The 26,218-nt window shown below is 46.0% G+C and overlaps 1 protein-coding gene across 8 annotated transcripts in view; it reads left to right on the forward strand.

The window, feature by feature from the left end:
- Positions 1-608: 608 nt before the first annotated feature.
- LHFPL2 (LHFPL tetraspan subfamily member 2) overlaps positions 609-26,218 on the forward strand; it is a 158,507-nt gene continuing 132,897 nt past the window's right edge. For 4 of the 8 annotated variants that reach the window (XM_053587884.1, XM_053587895.1, XM_053587848.1 and 1 more), the window contains exons 1-2: positions 609-821; positions 14,741-14,803. The gene's annotated coding sequence lies outside the window, so the exon portion shown is untranslated. Of the gene's footprint in view, positions 822-1,071; positions 1,569-1,785; positions 1,870-2,616; positions 2,732-14,740; positions 14,804-15,137; positions 15,217-26,218 lie in introns of those variants that run through there. The other 4 variants (XM_053587904.1, XM_053587856.1, XM_053587866.1 and 1 more) reach the window with 4 other exon arrangements.

The raw sequence follows: 26,218 nt of genomic DNA on the forward strand, positions 1-26,218 counted from the left end.
GTCCCCTCTCTGGACAAGGATGCCTTTTCAGACTGTCACTAAAGTGCCTGCGAAATTTATCCCCAAGAGTATGTAGAGAACAGGGGAGTATGTTTCAGGACTCCAAGCTTTCTATGAGGAATATTCTGTCTCTTGGCGCTGGGTTTCCTCAGCTAGAGACCCACAGGGCACGGAAACTGAAGCCCCAGCCTCCTCTCCAGGAGAGGGCGGCGGTGGGGGGTGTCTTGATACCCTTGGCCACTCTGGAGCTTCGGAGTCCCGGGGCCCCAGCCCGACATTCTTCCCACTCGAGCGCCCCCGGGCCCGGCCTCTCGCCCCGGGCTCCTGCCGCGCCGCTCGGGTCCCCAACGCTCCTGACACGGTTTCTGGAAACTGCCCCCCAGAGGTTCCCCGGCGCGGCCCGGCGGGCCCAGTGACAGGCTCACAGGTCCCCGCGCCCCCTCTCGGGGATCCCCGGTCGCCGACTCCCTCCCGGGACCCGCTGGACACTCCCCTCCGGAGGCCGGGCCTCCAGCCCGAGCGCCGCGCCGGGGGTGCCCCGGGCCCGACCCCTCCCCCAGCCGCCAGCGGGACGGCGGCGACCGGGACTGGGCAGCGGCGGGGGCCGGGGCCTGGGCGGGGAGGCTCGGCCTCCTCTTTCTTTCGCTGCCCCCGCCCCCGCGCCTCCCGGCTGAGCGTACCCGGCGGCCGCGCTCCCGCCCCGCCCTCTGCCCGCGCCGCCCGCCGCCTCCTTCCCCGAGCGGCCGCTGCGAGGAGGCGTAACGGAAAGCCCCGGCGTGGCGGCGGCTGCGGGCGCGGAGCCGGGACGCCGAGCGGAGCCGGTGAGTGCGGACGCCGGGCCCTGCGCGCGCCACGGGAGCGGAGAGCCCCGGGCCGGCCAGGCGGGCGCCCTGCGGGGGGCGCTCGAGGAGCCGTCGCCCGGCCGAGCCGGGGCGCGGGAACTTTGCTGGGAGCCTGCGGAGCCCGCGGAGAGGCCGAGGGGTCCGGCCGCCGACGGGTTGGGTGCTGGGAACGGGAGGGGAACGGCTGCTTCTCCTCAGCGTTGCGACCGCCGGCCGCAGAAGTGGAAAAAGTTGTGCTGGGAGCGGCGTCTTCCCAGGGCTCTCCCGCTGCTGCTGGCCGGCTCTGCCCGGCGGGGACGGCGGCGCGCGGGTCCCGCCAGCCCGGAGCCCTGGCACCGCGCCCCGGTCGCCGTGGTTTCCCCGCCAGGCCGGATCTGCGGTGTGGGTCCCGCCGGCCACCGACCTCGGCTGCTGCTCAATCTGGGCTGCATGTTTGTGGGCAGCGCCGGGACTCGGGATGCAGGCTGGAGGAGGCGGGCGTGGAGCGGGAAGACCGCATCTGGGACGCGGGTTGAGACCGTGGGATGGTTGAAGGACTGGGGAGAGACCCACTGTGTTGGTGGATGTTTTTAGGCGCCCAGCTTTTTGTTTTTTTCCCTTCCATTCAGCAGTCCGGTGTTCTTTGAACTCAGCAGAGCGAAGGATTGTCTTCACTCCCGTTCCACTTTTCTGTTATTTCGGGAGGGTCATGAGTTCTCTGGAAGTCCATAGGCTGTTTTAATGGAAGTAAGACCAGAATAAAGACAGCGTCTTATCTCCTGCCCCTGTCCTCACTCACACCCTGGCTATTTCCTGTATTTACCATTTTCTCTGTATGAGTGTGTTTGTGCGTGTAGGTTACCATGGGTGGGTGACCTTCGTGGAAAAGTAGAACTTGGTGAAATCGCAAAGCGGCCGCTATAGACGAGAGTGTGCTGAGCCCGAGCCTCTCCCCCACCCCCAGGGCCGTTTCTAACCTGCCGGCTGCTGCTGCCTTCCGTGCTGGGCTGAGAGCTGCGCTCTTGCCAGGCTCAAGGGAGGACCAGAGGTTAGTTTCTCTGCTGTTGCTTCCTCCTGGTATTCCTCGTTCTTTCCTACCAGTTCTCTGTCAAAAGCTACTCCTTTCTAAATTTAAGAGATAGAGAACACGTTAGTGGGAAGAGTAAATGTTTTTCAAGATAGGGAAGAGAAATAAAATCCAAGATGCTCATTTCTTTTTGCTGTCATTCTGTGATAGGGTGCTTGCTGATCTATGTTAGAAATCTGTATCTGATGAAATAGTTAAGAGTTTCGAAGTAATACCAGACAAAACACTATCTTATAATAGTATTATTTGCTGAGTGGTCACATGGAGAGCAGACAGTGTGGTTTGTTGTGGTTTGCAAAGGTTGCAACAAACATTTTATACCAGGAAAAAGACATTTGTGTTGTAGGAAAGGGGGGTAGCGGGGATCATTTGTTTTCAGAACAGTCTGATCAGTAAGAATAATTACACTGCAAATGAGCATTCTTGAATATAATTTGAGTCATCATATGTGAACCAGCAATGGGAAGAAAGAAGGATCTTTGTAGATGAGAGGAAAGTGATGCCTTCTGGGAAAAGTAACATATGCTAATATTCACCCACCTGCCTGGGCTCAGAATTGATGGGAAGATGAGTTAAAACCGATTTTACTGCCTATGGTGTTTGGGCTGGGATGGGATGAAAGTCTATAGCAGGAGATGGTAGAAAAACAGCATATTAAAAAAACTACATATTTCTCTCTCTCTCTTTTTTTTTTTTTTTTTGAGACAGAGCCTCAAGCTGTCACCCCGAGTAGAGTGCCATGGCATTATAGCATGCAGCAACCTCCAACTCCTGGGCTCAAGCAATTCTCCTGCCTCTGCCTCCCAAGTAACTGAGACCACAGGTGCCCACTACAACACCTGTCTATTTTTTTGGTTGTAGCTGTCATTGTTGTTTGGCCGCCTGGGCTGGATTCCAACCCACCAGCTCAGGTGTATGTGGCTGGCGCCTTAGCCGCTTGAGCCACAGGTGCCGAGCCTACATACTTCTTTTTAATGAACATTGTTTACAGCTTCTCAACTTCTTTACTGCAAAGAATTGACAGAGTAGCAGACCAAAATATAGAAGTCTCAAATTCGAGTTCTGAGATGTGTCGCTTACTACCTGAACCTTGGCCAAGTTATTTATCACAACCTTAGTTTCTGTGTCTATAAAATAGTGGTGATAAGAGATCAAGTAAAAGAATCACTTGGAAGACTAACTGGGATTACCTTTATACAGGATTTAGGATGAGTCTTCACACTGAGTAAGTGCTCAGAATATGTTTTCTTTTTAATTTTTTTTTTTAAAGATAATGTTGATATTTTTCCTTTCTTTTATTTTTTTTTTAAACTATTTTATTTTTGAGTTTTGGCCGGGGCTGGGTTTGAACCCACCACCTCTAGCACATGGGGCCAGCGCCACAGTGAACCCACTACCTCTAGCACATGGGGCCAGCACAGGTGCTGCCCCCAGTGCTCAGAATATATTAATGGTGGTTACCAAGTATCACAAATCCCTATGGAATTACAAGTAATGCAATTTGAAGAGCTGGAAGGCACAGGTAGCTGATTTTGAGTGACACTGAGCTGAGGCTGTGACCATGCTCTGCCGGCCAACACTCAGAAACACTTGTTCTTTCTAGAACTTGCAGGATGCATCATTCCAGCCCATTCTGGTTGGCCTTTTCTGGGCTTCCATTTCCAGGGAATGCAGGCTCTGTGGGTTTGAGGGCTGGAGGACATGCTGGCTTATGATTCCAGGCTTTACACTCCATTGCAATGTCAGGTTCTTAGGTCCCAAGACCTAGCAAAGTAAATATCCAAATTTTATTTGAAAGATATGTTAAGTGTCTCTCTTGGGAATCCTAAAAGCAACATTTTACCCAATGGTTTTTGCTCTTAGAAAGATAAAAGGTGGTGCATGTGGTGCACACCTGTAATCCTAGTACTCTTGGAGGCTGAGGCAGGAGGATCACCTGAGGTCGGGAGTTTGAGACCAGCATGAGCAAAAGGAAGACACCATCTCTATTAAAAATAGAAAATTTAGCCAGGCATGGTGGTGGGTGCCTGTAGTCCCAGCTTATTTGAGAGGCTGCGAGAGGAGGATTGCTTGAGCCCAAGAGTTTCAGGTTCCTGGGGGCTAGGCTGAACCTGAAACAGGCCATGGCCTCAGCCTGTGTGACAGAGTGAGACTCTGTCTCAAAGAAATAGAGAGAGAGAAGAAAGAAAGAAAATAGTAAGTAAATAGCTAACCTCCAGAATTTACTCCAAAAAACAACTTTGAGACTGGGTGTGGTAGTTCATGCCAGTAATACTAAAACTTTGGGAGGCCAAGGTAGGAGGATTGCTTGAGGCCAGGAGTTCAAGACTAGAGTGGGCATAATGAAGTTGCTGGGTGTGGTGGTACATATATACCGGTAGTCCCGGCTGCTGGGGAGTCTGAGGCAAGAGGATCTCATGAGCCCAGGAATTTGAGGTTGCATCAGTATGATCATACCACTCTACCCTAGTCCCAGCAACAGAGTGAGACCTGGTTCCAAAACAAAAAGCATCTTTATGTCTTGAGGTTAATGATACATTGCCCAATTTTAGTAAAGTTGTATCTAAAAGCCAAGTGAATAAAAGGCATATTTAGCAAAGGAGTGTTTTCATGAGCAGAAGAACTATGCTGTATTCTAATTTAGAGAGAACACTTGTTTCTTCATTCATCCATCTATTCATTCATCCAACAGATACCTATGGGGCCTCTCCTATGGGTCAGGCTCTGTTCTAGTCTCTGATAACACAGCAAGAACCAAGAGTAGGCGTCTTCTCTCACAGAACACACATCTAGTGGGAGAAACAAACTGTGTGCAAAGAACCTCCGTAAGCCCTAGAAGCTTCCTTTTGATTCAGAAGATCACACAGTGGATAGCAGCATGCTGGTTGTCCTTCCCTTCATTGTTCAGCCTGATCTGAGGGATCACTTTTGAGGGAAGTGATCTGCCTGGGGCTAGGAGTGGTGGCAGTGGACAGCCAGTCCTGTGGGTCCTCCATAGCATGAGGGTGAGAGAGAGGCCTTCCTCTCTCTGTACTTGATGAAAGTATGTGTCCCGTTTGAACTGTGGTGGAACAGAACCACTGGCTAAGGAAAAAATTATTTCAAGTACAATGAAAACAGCAGTTTTTCCTAGAGGTAGCCTTTGAAAGAAAAAGAAAGAATCAAAAGTAGGATCTGATCATCACCTTGTAAAAGCTAGATGTGTCAAGGGAAGAGTCTTTGTCTGGCACTTGAAATACTTATTTTCACAGGGGTATCCAACTATTTTTCCCCCTCTGCTGCACATTGCAAGACTGCATTGTCTTGGGCCACAAAGAAAGAAAGCAAATGTGCGGAAAAAAAAAAAAATAGGTCCATACACAATTTTCATGATACCTGCCACCACAGACAAAAAATGTCCTTACATGATCCACATTTGGCCCACAGGCTGCAGGTTGGAGAGACCCTGTCAGGTCTGACTGAAAGAGGAAAGAGTAGATACTTTGTTCCTCATGGAATTTCAAGAAGTTTTGTTTTTCTTTTATTACTTTGACACATATGTTTGGCGTCTAGGAGGTTTGGCAATATATGAAGCAGGGGGGTGCGGATGGCAGTTCCTTGGACTAGAGTCAGGGTTGTGCTGGGAAGTACCTAAGGCTGTGTGGGGTCTTGGTGCTGAGCTGAGGGGTCTGATCTTCATCTCAAAAGCTGTGCAGAGGGTGGAGAATTTATAGCAGGTGAATGCTGTGATCACATTGTGCTTTAAAAAGAGCCACAGGAGGGCAAGGACAAGGTGAGCTGGAAGGAAGTGTTGTAGTGCAGGAATCCTGGCGGAACCAGATGAGGGGGCGGAGGGAGTCCTGAGAGATTGTGCTTCCTGCTCCTCTCCTGGGGTGGTCCCTTAGGAGATGGAGCTTAGGATGAATTTGTGGGTCATGGCACCTTTCAATGAGGTAAGCAGTTGTGAGTAACCTCAGTCTGGAGACGGATGGCCGAGGGTGATGAGTTCAGTTGAATCAAAAACCCAACTATGAGCTTTTCAGGGAGAGGTGTCCAGCAAAGGAATTGGATTCAGAGGCAGGAAGAGAGGTCTGGAGCTAGAGACGAAGAAGGGAGGTTTTTTTTTTTTTTTTTTGCAGTTTTTGGCTGGGGCTGGGTTTGAACCCACCACCTCTGGCATATGGGGCCGGCGCTCTACTCCTTGGAGCCACAAGGTGCTGCCCAAGAAGGGAGTTTTTTTAACAGTAAAACCCCAGTGGTTGTAGGGAGGGCTCCTTCTCTTGCCGGGTCTGTTAAGGTTACTATTATAAATAGTTCTGGGGACAAGGGTAGTTTATGTCTTTAGAACTGAAATTTTCTCTTCTGTCCTTTTACAAGGCCTAACTGATGATCAAGCTACCAGTCTTGGTTTCAAACGACCAGGCTCCTACTGATGTTATTTTGCAGACTTGGCAAGGTCTGCTTGTGTTATTTTGAACTGAGATAGTTAAAAGGGGTGTGCGGAAAATGATTCTGAACCTGTTCAATCCTATATAACTGATAAAGTCGATACCACATACACTGAATGTCTGTGTCCTCCCCCAGTCTGTATGTTGAAGCCCTAACCCGCTATGTGAGGGTATTTGGAAGTAGGGCCTTTGAGAAGTAATTAGGTCAGATGAGGTCCTGAGGAGGAGAACCCCCCATAGGATGAGTGTCATGAAAAAAGGAAACTTGGAAGCTTACTAACTCTTTCTCCACCATGTGAGGGCACAGCAAGAAGGTGGCAAACGATGGGAGAGGACCGTCACCAGGCGACAAATCTGCTGGACTTCCCAGCCTCCAGAACTGTGAGAAATGTTGTTTCAGCCATCCAGTCTGTGGTATTTTGTTATGGCAGCCTAAGCAGATTAGTATACATACGTGCACTGTATTTAAGACAATGTATGACGACCTTGACTGCTGAGATTGTAAACTGGCTTTGTGTATATCTACAAAATACCAAATACAATTACAGACCTGTCTGTTATCGGCACGTTTTTCTTAGTTTAACCTTAATGCCATCAGCTAGGCCATGAGCTGGGTCAACAGCAACACCCAACTTTAACTCTGGGACTTGGTGGGTCAGAAAGGAGAACCTTTGTGTATTTTGACTTTTCCTCCTGTGGCTTTAGTTCTGATTTTGATTTAATACCACATTTTATTGAGTAAAGACACTATTATGGACACTATCTTAAAAATACTTCTATGAAACTTAAATAAGACTTCAGAGGTGTTTACTTGGGGGTAAAGTTTTGAGGTTCAATCATATTAACTTTTAAAACTTTTCAAGTTTTCTAAAATGATAGTCACTGAACCCTGTACCCAGTTGTAGTATTTGAATGAACAATATTGAGTATTTCAGTGGGTTCATAATGAACAGTGTTTAATATGTACTGAGGTGACTAGCAGGAAGAATAATTCCTTTTGCCTTAAGTTGAGAGAATGGTTCAATTGCATGTAACCAGATTGTCTGGCTTCTGGCTACACAGGGCAACATGTCGAGGATTTGCAGCCCAGGCTGATCTATGAAACAAGAGTGTTATAACGGTTTTAAAGTTATCCCTATGTGTGGGACTCAGAACGTTCCCTTGTAGGCTGACTCTGGTCCTAAAGGTGGATAGGTCCTCAGGGACCAGTGGAGTGCTGATGGGCAGCTGCACACATGTATTTGTGGTTCCCAGGTCTTCATCTCCAACTGCTGCACCCCCTTTCTCTGCAGCATTTCCTTAGAGAGAATGGCTGGAGTCTCTTTTTAGTCTCTGGACAAGAAGAACTAACTTTTTTTCATGTTCACTGGGAATGAGGTTTATCTAAGCAGGGATCCTCAAACTTTTTAAACGGGGGGCCAGTTCACTGTCCCTCAGACCGTTGGAGGGCTGAACTATAGTTTAAAAAAAAACAAACTATGAACAAATTCCTATGCACACTGCACACACCTTATTTTGAAGTAAAAAAACAAAACGAGAACAAATACAGGAACACCATGTGGCCCGGGGGCTGCAGTTTGAGGACCCCTGATAAAGGTTCCTAAGGGCTCTCAAGGGCAGTGGATGTTAATTTGCATTTTGTTGATTTGTGGAATAAATGTAAGTGTGCCAAGTAGACCCCAGTGAATGCTTGTTGAATCGCAGGCATGCCATTTCATTTGTGCACAACCATTACTCCTCTCGCTAAACGGTGATGATTAATCATCGTCAGTCTGTGTAACCAGCGTTAACACCTCACCTCACCTTTGCCTGCCTACCTGGGTTGGAAGGACATAGACTAAAATTTTAACTGATTACCCTGGGCTAATAGTAAGTAGCATGTTACTTTAAAAATCGAACAAAAGAGTTGGTGGGTAGTTTTGTTTTTCTGTACACAACTGTAAGTGGTTTTGGTCACAACACTATACATCTATTTACCCCTGTGGCGCATCCGTTGTCAGGCAGTTTCTGTCTTTAAACAGAATCGAAGTTCCTATTCATCATTGATATTGCTACAAATACCAGAAGGCTGTGGGAATGGAACGAGGATTGGGTGCTGTGACCCAAAGCCAGCGTGGGGCAGCTTCCTCTGGACAAGGGAAGACCCCAGTCCTTCTAGTGGGCATGTTTTATATGCGATCGTCAATGTTTTAAGTGTGATTTGAGAGGTGTTTCTGCCTGATTGATAAGAAGTGCTGAATTAAATAAGTACGATACTGGTATGTTAGGGTTATTTCTTTTTTCAGTTACTTCAGTGTTCAGTAGAACCCACCCCAGCAGGGAGATCTTAAGTATCTCTTTAGTAGCAACTTCCCCACATGCCTGGAAAATTAAGAGGGGTTCTTTTTCCTCTACTAATTCTATTGTTCAGCATTTTCTTTCTCTCCAGGCTGTGCTGCTGTGCTGTGTTGTCAGGGGCACCTAGAGTTCAAGCTTCCTTTCTCCTGGGGCAGGCTGCAGTTGGGCTGAATTATACATGTTGTTTTCCAGTTTTGAGGCATTTAGCCATTTGTTCAAGGAAGGCTCTCACTGCACTGACAGCCTCATTTAATCTTCAGATAAGTAGTGCGTGGCATATGCTTATTAAGGACAAAATAGCTTCTTTTTAAAAAATAACTTTTTTCTCTTACCCATATAGATCAAAGTTTCTGACATTAAAAATAAGACTGGATGCTCGGGGAATTACCAGTGAGCAGGGTATTTGTATTTATAAATGACTACCACTTGTATGTGAAAAGTATAGACTTAAAAAAGACATGGCTGGCAACTTTAAAAACAACCTAAAATCACATCTTGTTTCTGCTTTTTTGAAATGGCCAGCTGTCCATTCTTAGAGAAGGATTCTACATGGAGAGAGAGGTTTGTCCAAACAGATACCTCCTCTTTCATTTGCTCTTCTAGCAGTCCTTTTAGGGTTCTGCCATACTGGAAGCTCATAATTTACCGACCTAATTACTGGCTGCATGGATTCATGCTGTAATACACAGCATGGTGTGCTGGCTTAAAGCAGTGACTAAGTCATTTTTGATCTGAATCCTGTTGGTAAGTGGGTGTGCTTAGGTTGTCTTGTCTAGTCACAAGTTTTTTCCAGCTTGTGCTTATGTCTGTTATAAAGAGAGGGCAGCTTCAAAGGGAACTAAGCTGGTGTGCGGAATGTTTTTATTTCCAAGTCATAAGAGCTGTAACCAGGGACAGTATGGGTGGAGAGGCCAGGCTGGGTAATATGAATTCAGATAGTGTGCCAGGTTGTATATATACCTGCCTGGGCAGGTGGCTAGGAAACTGTTTGGGATTAGCTGATCATCCAAGCCAAGCTCATGGCCCCTAATCGCATGCTAGCTTTCTTAGCAACCCAAGAATTTGAGGTTTCTGTGAGCTATCATGCCACGGCACCCTACCCAGGGCAACAGAGTGAGACTCTGTCTCAAAAAAGAAAAAATTTAAATAATAAAGAACTGTCATCAAGTTAGATTTCCTCTAGCTTAGATATATATGATTGTTAAAAATATTGACCATGGGACTTCTAAATTTCTTCTTGTGAGATTTCACCTTTCTCAGTGTGGCATGTTCAGCATACGGTAGTTTTGAATTCTGACCTGGTCATGTGCCATGTCAGCCTTTCCTCTGGGCAGCAGGTTGTTCTTTGAAGCATTCAGCTCATCAGTCATTCGGGTTCTCTGAGTGGCTTACTGGTGCTGCTTTGTTCAGCCTTTCTTTGTCGTCCTCTTAGTAACTAAGGGTGCATCAGCTCTTGCAGGCAGCCGGAGGGCAGAGGGCTGGAGTCTGAGCCAAGATACAGAGGAAGCTAATCATACCCGTGACCTTGACCTCATTAACATTGTGCTGGAACTAAAAGAGCCAGCATTCCATGGTATTGTTTGACTTTGGATTGTCTCTGCTGATTTATGGTCACGGGGTCCATATTCCTGCCCTCTAAGGGAGGCGGATGTTAGAGCCACATGAGAACGTGAGTCCTTTGAACTCACTAAAAGTCAGGTATTGGATTGTCAGCTAGTCATTGGGCCCTGCTGATGGTGATTTGACCATCAGGTAAACATAACAGACCAGGCTTCAGTAAAGAACGTGAGAGAATAAGGCCTTTTAGAGTCTGGAGCATACATGGGTGGGCTGTAGGTGGTAGAAAAGCACATTGATACTCTCTGGCCCTTCAGCAGGGCTTGTGAAACTTGAATGTGGACAATAACCACCTGCAATCTTGTTAAAATACAGACCCTGATTCAGCAGGGCTGGGGAGGACCCTGGGATTCTGTATTTCTAACAAGCTCTCCCCATAATAATTTTGCTGATAGTCCTGTGAAGTACACTTTGAATAACAAGGACTCACCTAAAACTGGGACAGGAATAAGACTATGGAATACGTGGCTCACTCCTGTAATCCTAGCACTGTAAGAGCTTGGGGTAAGCAAATTGCTTGAGCTCAGGAGTTTGACCCCATCTCTGCTTGAAAAAAAAAAAAAGGAATATGGAATAGTCAGCTTGAAAGCAAGACCTGGAAAGGCTCGCTTGCCAGGAGGGCCTGTGAGCTTCACCTCTTCACCTTGAAGTTGGTCACTTGCTACTTAGGGCTGACTTCTGTTTGGATGATTATTAAATTATTATTATTATTAAATGCACTTCAGTTTGGGCCTTTAATAGCTGAGCTGTTGGGAGCATCGTGCAGGGATCTTAAGTCTTTAGGACGGGGCGGTTATGGGGTCTCCTAGTTGGGGTATAGCTATGGGGGAAATTTTATTTTTATTTATTTATTTTTGCTAAGTTTTAGTTAAATTGACTTCCTTGTTGCATGTGGTCATATTCCCGTAGGTTTAACTAGATAAAGAAGGCACTAACTTCCTTCCATTAAATCTGGATTTTCCTGTATACCCTATAACTTTGAAGTTATGTGATTCTAAAGTCTTAAAAAAGTTACCTATTGTTTCATTTGGAACATTACTTCCGAAAGTTGCCTGACACTTGGCTGGGGTGCATGTGCCCAGGCCCCTCCCCTGGGGTGTGACTTTATGGTTCTGAGTAGGTCCTGGGAATCTTTATTTTTTAGAACAAAGCTTCTAGGCGGTTCTTATTAGACAAGTTCTAGAAACACCCGTTTAGAGAAATAATCAATTTAGAAACCTGTCTATCTGAGCCTGTGATATTGGCCACGTCTAAGGGCCACTCTCACCCATTGGATAGCTGGTTGTGAAGGGCCATCTTCTGTCCCATTGATTTCACTTCACTTTCTGTCATGACACATGCTTTTGTCCTTACAGAGAGGCTCTTATCTTGGATGGAACCAAGTCAGAGAGGCTTTTGTCCACAGTATAAGAAGTCTGTTCTGTGAAGTCTTTATTTTTAGGATGGTTTTATGGATACTGATTATTAAGTGCTTTGAGACATTCTCAAAGATACTGGACTATAAGAAGTCTTCAAGAATGTCTTCTCTTTTCCCTATTTTGGTTCAGATGCTGGAGATAATGAGCGGTCTCCTTTTTAAGTGGTAGATGACCAGAAGTGAATGGAGAAGCCCCTCCCCCCCAGCTTGGATCTGATCCAGGTGAATTGGAAGGTTAAGGAGCTGTGCTTTCCATATCATTATGTCAACATTAACCTCCTTTTCTACAGATGCAGGATTCATCTCAGCTCCACCCTGGGGACAAAGTGAGTTTATAAAAGAGATGAAGTAGGAAATGGTTGTTGTGGAGGGAGCAGCAGGGTGTAGAAAGAGCTCCTTATCTACACAGTGGAATTTACTTTGTGGTGTGCCTAAACTTCTACCATCAGAGGAATTTGGGTGACATGCTTCCCTTTAAAACTGTGATTAGATATGTAAATGTTCATAGGACTAGAAAAGGTGAGGGGATGCAATCTAGGCCTGATGCTCTTATTCTAGGTGGATCCATATGTCTGTGTTTGGTCATTTATTCAACACATGCTTCTTATGCACCCCGGGAGCTTGTTGTCTCCTGGGGCAAGCCTGGTTGAACTGTGTCATTGATGGTTAGCTAGGTGTAGCAGGGTAGGACATGTAGGCTGTGGGGGATGTGCAAAGGCCTTTGGAGATGCAGGCAGCACAGGCACAGGACAAGTGGGAGGATGGTGAGCTTCTGTGTGCAAATGCAGGGTGCTGCGCAGAGGGGATGGTCGGGATTTCTACAGTATTAGTCAGTGGATACTGGGAGTCCAGATTCCCCTTGCCTCTGTACCACATGCAGCTCCATGGCCTGTTGTCAGGTGCTGTAGCTCAGCCACCCTCAAACTGTGGCATTGGCCCAAGGGGCAGACCCTGGGAGCTGAGTGGTGCATCATCTAACGTCATCACCATCGATGTTAATCTGAACACTATTTTTATGCTTTAGACCTCATTTTTTCCTTTTATAACACAAAGTAATAGCTATACAAACAGAAACAACAATGTGAGAATTTACCCGCTGTTTATAGAAATGTTCTTTTTTGCGGGGTGGAGGTAATCTTTTTTTCTTTTTCCAGGAAGAAGATAGATATTCAAAGAAAGAGGTAGCTAGGCTGGGCTCTCCTGAATCCTGAACTATTTTATGGCTCCTAGGCCATGGTGTCTTTGTAACTGCAGAGTTTCTTACACACTCCATAAAGAAACTTGACCCTCCAATAAAACCACGAGGAGCCTTCCGGATGACCTCACTCTTTCATTGCTGGAGTGGTCAGATTCTTTATCTAGGTGGCAGGAGAAACTTCTAAAAGGAGAAGCCTGCATCTGATTTCTTTTTTTTTTTTGTAGAGACAGAATCTCACTGTACCGCCCTCGGGTAGAGTGCCGTGGCGTCACATGGCTCACATCAACCTCTAACTCTCGGGCTTATGCGATTCTCTTGCCTCAGCCTCCCGAGTAGCTGGGACTACAGGCGCCCGCCACAATGCCCGGCTAATTTTTTGTTGCAGTTTGGCCGGGGCTGGGTTTGAACCCGCCACCCTCAGCGTATGGGGCCGGCGCCCTACTCACTGAGCCACAAGCGCCGCCTGTGCATCTGATTTCTTCAAGTTGCCTTTGACTGTCCCAAAACAAATGAGGGCTGCAGGAGAAGACCAGCCTTGCTTGGGGAAATGAGGTCCTCCAGTGTGCCAAGTCCTCACCACACCATGGAGGCGGATTGGTCCTCTCCACCTTACTGGTCTGCCGGGCTAGGAATGGTTACAAGCCTTGACAGAACCAGCTTTGTATATTTTTAAACAGAAATGGGCTTCAAAGGCCTAGTAGAGTGCCTTGAACACAGAGTCACTGTTGGGTCAGTAGGCTGGCCAGCTCTGTCCTCTGTCCCCCCAGGACTTGACATTAGTAAGCATCAGAATCACCTGGAGGGCTTCTTAAAGCCAGATCTCTGAACCCCACCTCACAGATTCTGGGTCACTGGTTCTGGGACTAGTGAGGAATTTATGTTTCTAACACCTTCCTATGTGATGCTGCTGCTGGTGGAGATCACACCTGATGGTACCCTGTGGCTCCCAGGCACTCGTCACAGCAGTGCTGAGACAGGCAGATGCTGTCCCTGAGGTGGTGGGAACCACCTCATGCTGGAGGACTGCAATTCAGAAACACTTGGTTCACTGGAGATGCTAGTGGGAGCCTTCTCTCTGGTCTTTGCATAAAAGACCAGGAGGTGGCATTTTGGGCAGCTAAGATGGGCTGTCATTACCTCCTTCCAGTCTGTTTTTCTCTCCGGGTTCCAGGAAGCTTTCTGAACTCTGCCAGTCTCTTACATAAGCGCTTGCATTGGCCTTAAGGAAAAGTCCAGATTCTCCTTTTGGGATCTGAAATACTCCAGTGGTAGCCAACTGTTTTTATTTGTGAGCTCACTGTGTTCTTGCTTCTGGGGCCTCGCACTTTGCCATTCCCTCTGCAGGACGTGCTCTCTGCTTGCTCTCTCGTTTGGCCAGCTCCTCTGCTGAGCCCTCACTTGGTCTGGAATCAGCTGGTGCCTCTGCAGAGGCTCCATGTCACCTTCTATCCCTCACTTTGGTTTCTATCAGCCACATCAAAGTCGTGATCCTACCTGTTTACTTCTCTTTGTGGACTGTAAACTCCCTGAGGGCAGGGAACCCGTCACAGGTTCATTTAGGCCTCTCCACGTGTATAGAAGGTGCCTGGCATATAAAGGCCTTAATCATTCTGTGGGGGAGGTACTGCAGGTGAGGAAACTGAGGCACAGGTAGGTTAATTACTTGGCTTTTAGTTACCTTGCACTGAGTATGACCCTCACCTAGGTCTGTTTATCCAACCCCTTGGCCAAGTGACACAAGATCAAGTAGCCCTCACCTTGCTCTGCAGTTCTAGTGGGATCATTAAAAGACTGGCTGCTGGTTTCAAAACATGCCTTTTTTCTGTTGTTTTTCAGGTGAACTTTGAAGCAGACTCTTGAGTTGACAGGTTTCTGCGTTTGGTTAAGAAGCACTGAACGGTAAGGGTTGATTCCTGGGATTGCTCATGTCCGCGTGGGTTGGGCCAGTTACTGCTGCTGTGACCAATGCACTGGGACAGCACCCAAAATTCCCATTCGGTGTAGGGCAACATCTCTAAGAAGGGGTAAAGTGGTCCCCAGCTTCTGATATGAGTTACCTGGGGAAGATGTTTACTTGGCTGGCTTCCTCCTGGGCATCACTGGCCGCCTTCTCACCCAGGCTCTTTCCTTTGTGCCAACACCCTTCTCACCTCCATTTGAGTTGGAGCTTTAGAATTGCTCTCCTGCTTTGAGACCAAGCACACATTTCACCTGTTACTTATCAAACTAACAGAGTGAGAAGATACTGGGGGAGCACTGGCTTCGTCTGCTTTCTAGCATAGCGAGTAGCTGCTGCTTTATGCGGTTGTCACGTGAGTTTTATTTATTCTGTAGTTTCCTTTTGCTACTCTTTTCCACTTAGCATGGTTCCTGGCATGGAACAGATTTTTAATAAATGAAAGAATGTCAGCCTGAGAGGAAAAAAGAAAAGCCCTGTGAGCTAAACTAAGGCACAGCCACAAAAAAAATATGGTGTGTTTCTAAACCAATTAAATGATTTATAGAGTGCCTTTTTGGATTAATTACATGGCTCTTTGTTCATATCACCACACGTACGTAGTTGAGAATTTACCATCATAGAGTTAAGTCAATAGGATTTTAGATTCCTGAAAAAGATAAGAAGTCACAAGTTTTTGTTTCATTGTGTTACTTCTGAGTAAGGTAAACGCTCGGTTGGGGAGCTTAATGTACTAAATGGCTAGCTGTGGCCAGGAGCAGCCAGCTGTCTTGGCTGCCCTTGGAGAGAGACACATTTGTCAGCTGCCCCCTGGAAGCTCTCAGTAGCCCAGTTGTTGGCAGGCAGACCACGTAGGATGGAACATCCATCTAAACGTGTAGGTGGTAGGGAGCAAACAATAGACTTTCCTAGTTAGCAGCCCCCCCCCATGGAAATATTTATCAGTGGTGTAAGGATTATGTTTTAGAACACAGTTTAAGTTTAATAATTTTAATAAAGAGCTTTTAAATCAGTACATTTCACTTTTCCCCATATTGCTGAGTTAGTTGGGTGCTTTGAGAGGTGCACTGATTGGCTTGAGGTGATTCTGCTGTATCCTGTGGATGGGGAGGAGTGACCCTCCAGTTAGTGCTTCACCTACTGTTGGAGCCCCCAGGGGACCTGGGTCCTCTCAGGAGCTGGAGCTGGCTGGATTCTCTGAACCCTGGTGACGGTGCTGAACTCTAACCAAAGACTGTTTTCGCATAGGAGAATTGGCTCTTGAGATTTCGTTCCTGTCTTCTGCTTCTACATTGATATTACTTATTCTTCAGCCTTTCCTGCTGCTTTGCTGGGTGTTTGTAGCACAAATAAAAGAAGTAGAAAGAAAGAAGGTATCCTCTGGTTTCTTCGCAGGCTCCCCACACCCCAGTAGAGGCACTGGCCAGCAAGTGCCACATACCAGTAGTCACTTAGCTGCAGCTGCTTCTGCCCGGTGCTGAGTCCCAGTTGTATAGCTGGCTAAGGAGAATTTAGCAAAAGACAAGGCAGTAAAAGGAACTTGACTCCTAGCTGACCCTCTTCATGGTCTTAAAGTTTCCTAGGGCTTAGGTGGAATGAGAAATTCAGCTTTGCCCAGGAATGTCCAGTCTCCATGGAATCAGTTTGTCTATCATCCTTGAAAAATAAGCTAAGAAAATAAATTGAAATGAAAATCCCAGATGTTAAAATATGAGTGGGTTTTAGAAGTCTTTGGAATTTGAGATGTTGCTGAATATTTATGTCACACCATTCCTGAAGAAGTGAGTGCAGGGCACTTGTTATGTATCTGGTCTGCACCCAGCCTAGCACTTGGGAGTTTTTACCAACTCATAATAAGCAGCAATTCATTGGGCTTCTAGGCGATGTCTGATTCTCAGAACACCTCTTATTTTACAATATAATCTTAATCAGGTTAGAACAAAACAAAAGCACCAGTGAGGTAGGCAGGACCTCAAGCTATTGAACCCTTCACCCTTCACATAGGGGTCACCCACTGATACAGGAGATATTCAGGCACACTCCACAGAGGCCCCTAGTTGAATCTTGACTACCCCACATGCTAATTAGTCCAAGAAGAAGTATTGTGCCTGAATTTCCTCTGAGCATCCGAACTTGTAATATAAGTTTTAGAATTACGATAAGGTACGATTTTTTTATTCAGTAAAATGTTTACTGTTCCTAAAGATGGGACTGCTGGTACCTTCTCAGTTGAATTTGTATGTCAGGGTGCATGTGTTTTTAATATAGTCGCCTTTGTTCATTGACCTTGAGCCAAAGACATCATCCAGCGTGTGCTTGGGGTAGACGTTTGGGAGCAATCAGAGCAACGGCAACTAGCAGGCACCGCGGCTGGCTTATGGGGCTAGGGCTTTAGTGCCATTAGTACCTTGGGCTCTGCCTAACCATTTCCTTCATTGCTGAAATGCCAGGGAATCAGGTACCAAGACATAACTAAATGGCACATCTCCCCTCAAGCTGCTATGTTGATTATTTTTTAGATAAGGCCTTTATCTTCACTGTAATTCCTTAAAGAGGAATCAGAAGTCTCCAAAATAGCCTTTCAAGTTTCATTGTAAAGCTGCTCCCATAGATTGACATCTGTGGGAAGAGTTTGCTCCGTTCCGTTTCCAGAGCACAATTGATGCATAATTTAGGGACCACTTTTTACTTGGATCGGGTAGCTTGTCAGCTATGATTTGTTGGCTGGTTTGTCTTATCTACTATAGGAGTTTTGTTGTTGATTTGAAAGAAAACTTACCATGGGTACTTGTTTTTAGGAAAAGTTCATTTAAAATGGAATATAATAGTCTTTTTGCCTTATGAAAGGTCTGAGGGTATTGTTTTGTCACTCTCATGTCCCCTTTCTGTTAAGAGATGACAGTTCCATAGGGCAGAGCAGGAGCCTAATCCTAGCACTCTGGGAGGCCGAGGCAGGTGGATTGCCTAAGTTCAGAAGTTCAAGACCAGCCTGAGCAACAGTGAGACCCCCTCTCTAAAAATAGCTGGGCAGTACCTGTACCCCCAGCTACTCGGGAGGCTGAGGCAAGAGGATCACTTGCGTCCAAGATTTTGAAGTTGCTGTGAACTATACACCCACAGCACTCTACCAAGGGTGACAAAGTGAGACTCTGACTCAAAAAACAAACAAAAAAAGAAATGGCAGTTTTCTATTCCTTAGGGTTTTTTTTTCTTTCTTTCTTTCTTTCTTTTTTTTTTTAAGATTATGGACCTGAGTTAGAAAGAAGCACTTTGGTAACTATTTAATCAAAGTAACTTTTCCAAATAGGCAAAAATGAAAAAAAAAAAAGTCTTCTTCCATCTCTTCTAATGATACTGAGTAATTACCCTGCATTTTATATGATCGAGAACAGTTTCTGAGGCTCTGGAATCCTGTCCTCCCAGGCGCCTTCTTGGATCGGGGCACCCTGGTTGCTCCCTTCAGCCTCATCCTTCAATGCTTATCCTCTCTCTCCTTTACTTCCTAAGGGCAGGCGCTGGTCCCACCCCACCTTGCCGACCCTGCGAGTCATCTGCTTGACTGGCCTCACTGGGAAGGAGTCCTTCTTCCCTTTATGGCTACAATCTGAAAAAGAAAACAAACAGCTGAAGCTCCCCTTGCAGCCCAGCAGGCTGGGAAAAATAGTGCTCATTCTCCTTGTTCCTGGGTTCAAAGTGCACTTAGCATTTTATGGGGGTGACCAGCCCTCCCAAGGTGCGGGTTTGAGTGGGCCCGTGATTTAGCCTGGTGGACAATTAACTGTGCTGACCTCCTCCTTTTGGCTTTGCTTTTCTGGCTGAGTTGACACCAATGCTCTGGCTGAGAAGGGGCTGCTGCTCCTTTGAGCCAGCACCAGGCCAGGTCTTGTTCAAAGGGGATGGTTCTAAAGCATGAAGATTGAACTGATTGTGACCCCACCCTGGGGGAGGAGAAGCTCCCTCTGGGGAATAGGCTGGGAGGAAGGAGCCATCAATTACTAATCTCATTGGCCTGTGGGGCTTCAGGGTCTCATATCCGTTTAAAGTTCAGAGAATTGGGGTTGAAGGTAATAAAGTAGGCCTTAAATTAGAGGAGCAGGGGGTCATCTTAATCTAATTTTGTGGTCGTTATTGAGGAATAAAAGGCAGACAAGATAATTTCATTAGTGCCTTTGAGATCTATTTCAGGATGAGGTGGCATTTTGGGAGGTAGCAGAGCCTGGCAGGGGCTGTGTGTTTTCCTCCCAGTGAACCCAGAGCTGGGTTTGCTTAGTGCCAGGGCAGGGCTTGGGAGGCTTAGTGACCCTTTAGGGCATTGTGGTCAGGAATCCACTGTAAGTGACAGGTGAGGGCTACAAGTTCCAAAGTATGACTCTGCCGGCCACTCAGGAATGTGGCATTCACCCTGAAAATGCAGGCATCCACGAGAGGAATGAGCTCGCTCAGAGCTGGGATTTTATTTTTCACTTCTGAACAAGGCTCCCTGGTCCTCTGTTGTTGACTTATTGGACTGTCATGGTCCAGTATGTCATGTCCAGTATCTCTGAGCTGAGCATTATCTGGAGTGTCAAACCATGCGGTGGAGGGTCAACAGGAAGGGAGCTGCGCCTTCTGTCTGATCAGTACTATTCCATTTATAGCCTAAGTTCATGTCTGTTGCTTCATTAAAGCTCTGCCGAGCAAGTAGGTGTTTCTATCCATATTTGCTGTTTGTGGAGAGGGTGCAAGGCAGAGAGGTTATGTGACTCGCCCAAGGCCTCCTGGTAGAGAAATGGGGAATATGGATTCCATCCCTGGACTTTTAAATTTCAAATTAAGCCCTCTGTGATCATAATTAGAAGAAACAGAGGAAAGAGGAGGAGGAAGGGAGGGAAGATGAGGAGAGTAGCAGTAATGAATCCTCCAAGAGAAGGAAGAGAGAAGAATGGTGATAGCCTTGGGGGGCCTGCTGCAGCTCTACACCAACTACCCCCAGACAAAGGAGGCAAAGGACTAGTCAGCCCCACCCCCTAAGCAAGAAGTTTGTATCAGAGACCCCTAACTCACCAAAGGCTTCTGGCAAGCTGTGGAATTGGCCCACCCCATATGGCCCTATATAAAAGGGACCTCTAACTGGCCTCAGGTGCAGACACAACCGTTGCACTGCTGTGGCAGCTCGCCCTCCCCTTTCAATAAACCTAGCCTGAACATCTCCCCTCCAAGTCTTATCTGTGGGTGCTGCTGCTTACACCTTTCAAACAGTACTTTGTACCAGCCACCAGCTGGCACCATTCCCCAGGGCAGCTTGGTTTCTTTCATGGGCTTGCAGGGGAAGTGACCAGGGTGGGCAGGGAAGGTGGGGGAAGCCAAGGAAGGGCTGTTGGCATGTTGGGCACAGTTGTAAACAGAACCTGATTAACTTCTGGAGAGCCCGTACCTACCTTCAGAAAGGACTGCCTGCATCGTGCTGGCTTATTGCTGGGGCACAGCCTTTCCCTTGTCCATCTGCATTCACACTCACTGTCTCCTTGCTTTCTTTTCCCTAGCTCCTAGTTCCCTATAAATTTCTGCTTAATGTTTGTGAGAGAGAAAGAAAACTTCTCTTGAGATGTGCTAATAAAAACCTTAACCGTTGTTAAGTGCATGTATCCATAGTTTAGGTTTGTATAGTACTTATAAAAATCTGTTCCCCCAATTGATTCAGGGGCTGGCATGTTCCCCCTGCTCACTGATGTGGGACTGTGGACACCTCCCGATGCAGTGTCTTTGGGAACTCCCAGAAGCAGGACTCCAGCCAAGTGTTTTCCTGAACTGTTGTCTGAGCGGAATTGCTGGGGGTGGGGTGGACAGGAAAGATTTTCACTTGTTTCACAAATGCCTCTCCATCTCCTCTGTGAGAGTCTCTGCCCCTGCAGTTCTCGGAGGCCAGAGTCCTCCTGCCGTGGCCGTGTGCTGTTCCTTTCCTTCAGGACTGTGGCTAATCAGGAGTTGGCTGCTCTTCAGTGCCTCTAAAAAGCCTTTCTCCATGGCTGTGTTCAGGATGTTGAAGTGCAGTGTCAGAAATGATGCGAGTTGATGAAGAAGAAATAAGTAAACCCAGGCAGCACATGAGGAAGGCTTGGCAGCCCTGCTCCTGTATTTTTGTAATTTTGATCCGAAGGGACTAGATTTCCTCCATGTGGAAGGAATGGGGCTGTGAGAGTCCCTGTGCCAAGGAGCCTGAGCTGTGCGTGCCAGCAGCCCTTCTACACGAGGGCACCGGTTGGTCTAATAAACTCTGGATGGAAATGCATAGCTCGTGGTTGGCAGAATGGAGATAAGTCACAGGGCTGCAGCCTGAGCTGTGTGTATCTAGAGTTAAAATAGCATCTGTTCAGGAAAGCAGAACATTCCAGAATGTTTCTATCCCCTCTTGGCATCAGTGCAGAGAGCAGAGAATAGGAGAGCTGGGAGGGACTTCACAGAGCTTTGGTCCAAGCTCCTTCATTTCAATTTAGGACACTGAATCGCTTGGCCGTCACCCCGTAGTGGCAGGGGCCCTTGTCTCTTGTCTGTTTTGTTTGTTCACCTCCATATCTTTGGTCCCTGGCAGGTATTAGGTGTAAAATATGGTGATTGAATGATACAAAAAAAGATTCAACTTTTGACCCCCAATCCAGTGCTCTAAGATATTTATAGGCTGAAAAATCTATAAGTGGTGGGTTGAGGGTTACTTTTTAAAAAATTTGTACAGATTTATGAGAGTATATGTGAAATTTAGTTTCATGTTTCTGACACAGAGTAAGTACGGGAATTGAGGGTCTCCATCAGAGGATTTCTTGAGATTACACACGATTAGAAAACAAAGACAGAAAAATCCAACCAGCTCCCGAAAGTTGGTGAAGTTGAGGGGAAGACAGGCTTGCACAGGCTTTGGTGGGGGAGGGAAGCAACCAGGGCCCTTCTCACGTTGGATTCTGTGTCAGTGGTGCCTCTGAAGTTGGGTGATGTCCTCATTAACTCCCCGGACAAGCTTGAAGGCTTGAAGTTACCCCTCTCCCTAAGAACAGTACCCAGCAGCTGGGAGTCTGCCCTGCTTTTGTGATGAAGTCATCTTTTCAGAGGGATGTGCAGCTTGGAGCACCACGGGCCTTACCATCTCTTTGCAGAAATTGTGTGTGTGTATACAAATGCAGCAACAGGGTTATCTTAAGTCTTCCGACATGGCCCACTGTCCAATTTCATTTTGAAAGTTGTAACCCTTCCATCATGCGCCCCAGTCACGGAAACCAGGTCTCAGAGTGGACTGCACTTAGAAAACCACAGTGGTGAGCCACACTTGCCATTCTTAGGCTCCTCAGTCAAAGCAATGCAGTTTGTTATCTCTTTTATTTAACTTCATGGTTAATTCACAAAAAGATTTTCAACTGTGAGAGAGTTTTAAAATTTAGAATAGTTATAGAAGATTAATTCAAGATCAAAAGTTGCCAAGGGAATTTATATAGTCAGTTATGTAATTGAATTCACAAACACTGACCCAAAGTAACATCATGGTTTGCTGGTGGTACGAGTCCCCCACCCACTGTGGTCCATCTTCCCACCCTCCCAGGGGGGTAGGAATGTGTCTCTTTAAATTGACCCGTAGGTGTCACCATGGGCCTTGATGCCTAGGGGAGGGAATCCTCTGGAATCCTTTGCGACTGACCATTTTCAAGTGGAATTTCTGTGCTTTCTTGGTGAGACAACGTTTCTCCAAGAAACGCTGGAGATTTACAGTTTCTTCTGTAAATCCCTTTCTCTGGTTCATCTGACTTCTGTGGACGCCTATTTTGTAAGACCTCTGCTTACTGCTCTCTAGACAGGGCTGTCCAATGTGCAGCCCGTGGGCCGTATGCTGATTTTGTGAGGACTTTTTTTGCTTGGGCCGCATGTCGATTTTGTGAGGACTATTTTTTTGCTTATGTGTGGTGTCAGATATCACAAAAAGTATGCATGGACCTCTTTCTTGCTAATCAGCTTCGTTAGTGTTTGCGTATTTAACGTGTGGCCTGAGACAACTTATTCTTCCAATGTGCAGCAGTGAGAAGTGAAGGTTGGACATTCCTGCTAGGAAATAGCAGACAGCCTGTCTCCCGGGGGTCAGAAGACAAGCTGTCGTCGTAACCTGATTGACAACTATGGAATGAATCAGTTGGGTTGTGGCTTCTGCTCTGTAGGGAAGATCACAAGGCTTATAGATCTTACAGGCTTTCTGCAGGCCAGAGGTCAACTCGAGCAGGACTCCATAGCAGCAAGAAGTGTATTACTTTCTTATTATTACTGTTGTGACCATTGCCAGGATTATTAGAGCTTGGTTAAAAAGAGCAAACTTATTTTACACTTGCACACTGGCATTGATCATTTGCTTTTAGGTGAAAATCAGGCTTTGGGAAGTGGTTTTGTGGTAGTGTCCTCATAACCTTCTCGTGGGGGCTACTCTTTGGCACTGTTATTTGTGAGGTTGTCCTGTTGTGTGGTCTCAGTGTATCATTTTGGAAATAAATAGTAAATACAGTAGAAACTCTGTAAGTTGACCACCCAAGGGACTATAACAAACTAGTCAACATACAGAGGTGGTCAACATTAGGAACTAGGCCTGCTGTACTAACATGTACATGTGGTGCATGTCTGGTGTGTGAAAATTAGGTCAACCTAGGAAGGTGGTCAGTGTAGGAAGGTGGTCAGCTATGGAGGTTGTACTGTATTTACTTGAACCCAAAATATTCTATGTGTAAAATCGTGCAAATTAGAAACAAGTTAAAAATCTATATATGTTGATTAAAAACAAAATGGCTTATTTGGAAAGTCTAGTTTCATTCATTCATTTACACATGGAGAAGGCTTGATTCTACTCTTCAGAATTCTTGAAAGTACAAACAAAAAGGAGGTAGACGTGCCCGACTCTCTAGCTTTTAATGGAAGACATTTTAGAAAGCACACCTTTTAGTGCAAAAGCGTTTGAGCTATGCATGTGAACAGAGGCACACCTTTTGTTTATTTATATGCTTATATTATTCTACATATATCAATTCAGGAGTTTTCTTTTCCTCTTTTTTTGTTAGCAGTCTATGGGCGTATGTAATCACAGTGATGGAGAAAAAGTTAATGGAGATTTATAATAATGTTCATGTTTACAAAATTAAATGGTGAAAAGTGATGGAATTCTGTATTCATAGGATTCTAGCTTGCTATAAAAATTAATGTTAATAAGCAAGAAGATTGGTTTATATTTATGGCTTTCTTGCAAAGAAGTTTTGTATACTATTACAAAATGAAATAGTATATATGCATTCATTAGTTACTCCCCAAATAAGGCATAAGTCACTTAAATACAATTTTATAGAGGGCAGGAGCGTAAGAATGAAAATTTGTCGTTGTTTTGCGAGAATTTGCTCCGATTTTAACAACATAGGTCAAGGAAGTCTTTGATGTGTCTTAGTGTTTCTTCCGTTTTTAGCTTCTGTATTTTGTCTAGATAATTTCCTCCCCTATTATGTGTGCTTTTTCCCTAGAGCTAGGATAAAAATCCCTGATCATCACCCCAGTTTCATCTTCCCCCTTTGTAAGGCCTAATCTTATAAGGGTCTTCATGAAAAAAGCAGTATTTCCTCCAGCCAGTCCAAGCTCCAAAGGTGGCTTGGTTTGCATCTTCTGGGTTTCTTTGAGCAAACGGCCCAGCTCACCCTCAATCTAAAGAGCATGCCTTTTCTGTACCCTAAAAATTAACAATCAAATATACAGAATTAGATTTTGTTTGGTGATCATGCAGCCCTGTAAAATATTTTACTAATTAAGACACATTATTGAAGGAAGAGAATGCTTGGGTGACAGCTCTTCCCAGGCCCATTTTGCCCTTGGAAGATGGACTGGACTGTGTTTGGACTGGATGTGTGGTGGGAGAGTCAGGCAGGCCCTAGGGTCTGCTCCCTACTTCCAGCTTTGGTGACCTCAGACGAGTTACTCATCTCTCTAGGGCTTAGTCTCCTCATCTGTGAAATGGGGATAATCATGCCTACTTTGTAAAATTATGAGATTAATGAGGGGAACCCATGGAGGGCATACCTGAAATATAGTAGGTGGTAGTTCTCTTTACTGTTACCTACAGCAGGAGCAAGTCTGCTTTGAGTGATCCAGTACCTTCTGAAAGTTTTCTCCCTAATTGTTGCCCCTTCAGCTGCGGGGCTTAGAGCATTTCGGTAGCTGACACTGTTCTCAGGCGTGTTGTCCCTTTCTGTACTGGCGTCATTCTGTCCATATCCAGATTTGCTGCTGACTGAGCTTCTTGGAGCGTGTTGTGTTTACCCTTCTCTACAAGAGACAGCTTCTAGAAATCGGCATTTACTTGGACCTCCTGTGTTAGAATGAAGAGACTTCTAAACTGTGTATTTTGATGTGACTTAAAATTGATAGTCATAAAAAAAAAATCAGATTAGCCCTCTAGTCAGCTTTCTCAGAGAATGTGTGTTTCCTAGGAGGCGCACCTGCTGGTGAGGGCCATTCTTGGAGGAGAGCTGCCTTGCAGGCGGTTAGATTCCACTTCCTGGGCCAGCATCTTAGTTGGAAACGGGGAGGCAAAACTAAGAGATTACATAAAATGTATTTACGTTTGGAACATATCACACGACGTTAACAGGCCTGACCTGCTAGCAGCCCTGCCTTGCAGTTTGCACCAGCCCGGCAATGTAGTAAGTTATTTCACTGAGGGAATTGTGGTTTTATGTGCCATGTATTGGTGTCATTGAAACCTCATTTTAAGGGGAATAGCAATTAATGTTCAGAAATAGGAAATAGCTTTATAAATTTGTGGTGGAAGAGACCCAATAAAAATGACTATCAGGAGCCCCAAAGGTAAATGCGACCATTTATAAATGGTGTTTTCTGTCCGGTAGCTTGACAGCTTTTGATTTGTGAGTATTAACCAAAGTATGACGCCACAAACAGAGCAGGGTGTGTGAGAGAGTACTGCCATAAAGCAGAAAGTCACTCCACAGAGACGCGCAGCAGGCATCCGTGCCCTCCTAGGGGCAGGTGGCAGCGGTCCAGGGTATGTTTGGCCAGATCGGCCGCGTCTGTGTCATTGTTGCCATTGTTTTCCTACTGGGAGATGACAGATGGAGGAGCCTGTACTGAAACAGGGCCTGTTAATCTCTACCCTTGGCTTGCTTGTGTCCGTGCATAAACATTTCAGCTCATTGTTTTAAGATACAAAAGACCAGAGCATATGGGAGTCACTGAGCACTGAATCCTTTAAAATTTGTGTTTTTGGTATGATGAGATTGGGCCATCTATATTCAAGATGACTCTTAAAGATTAAGTTAAAGAATGTCTTCACAATGATAATTACAGTTTTCAGACTTTTAGTA

The sequence above is a fragment of the Nycticebus coucang genome, chromosome 1 (assembly GCF_027406575.1).
Source record: "Nycticebus coucang isolate mNycCou1 chromosome 1, mNycCou1.pri, whole genome shotgun sequence".
NCBI classification, from domain to species: Eukaryota; Metazoa; Chordata; class Mammalia; order Primates; family Lorisidae; genus Nycticebus; species Nycticebus coucang.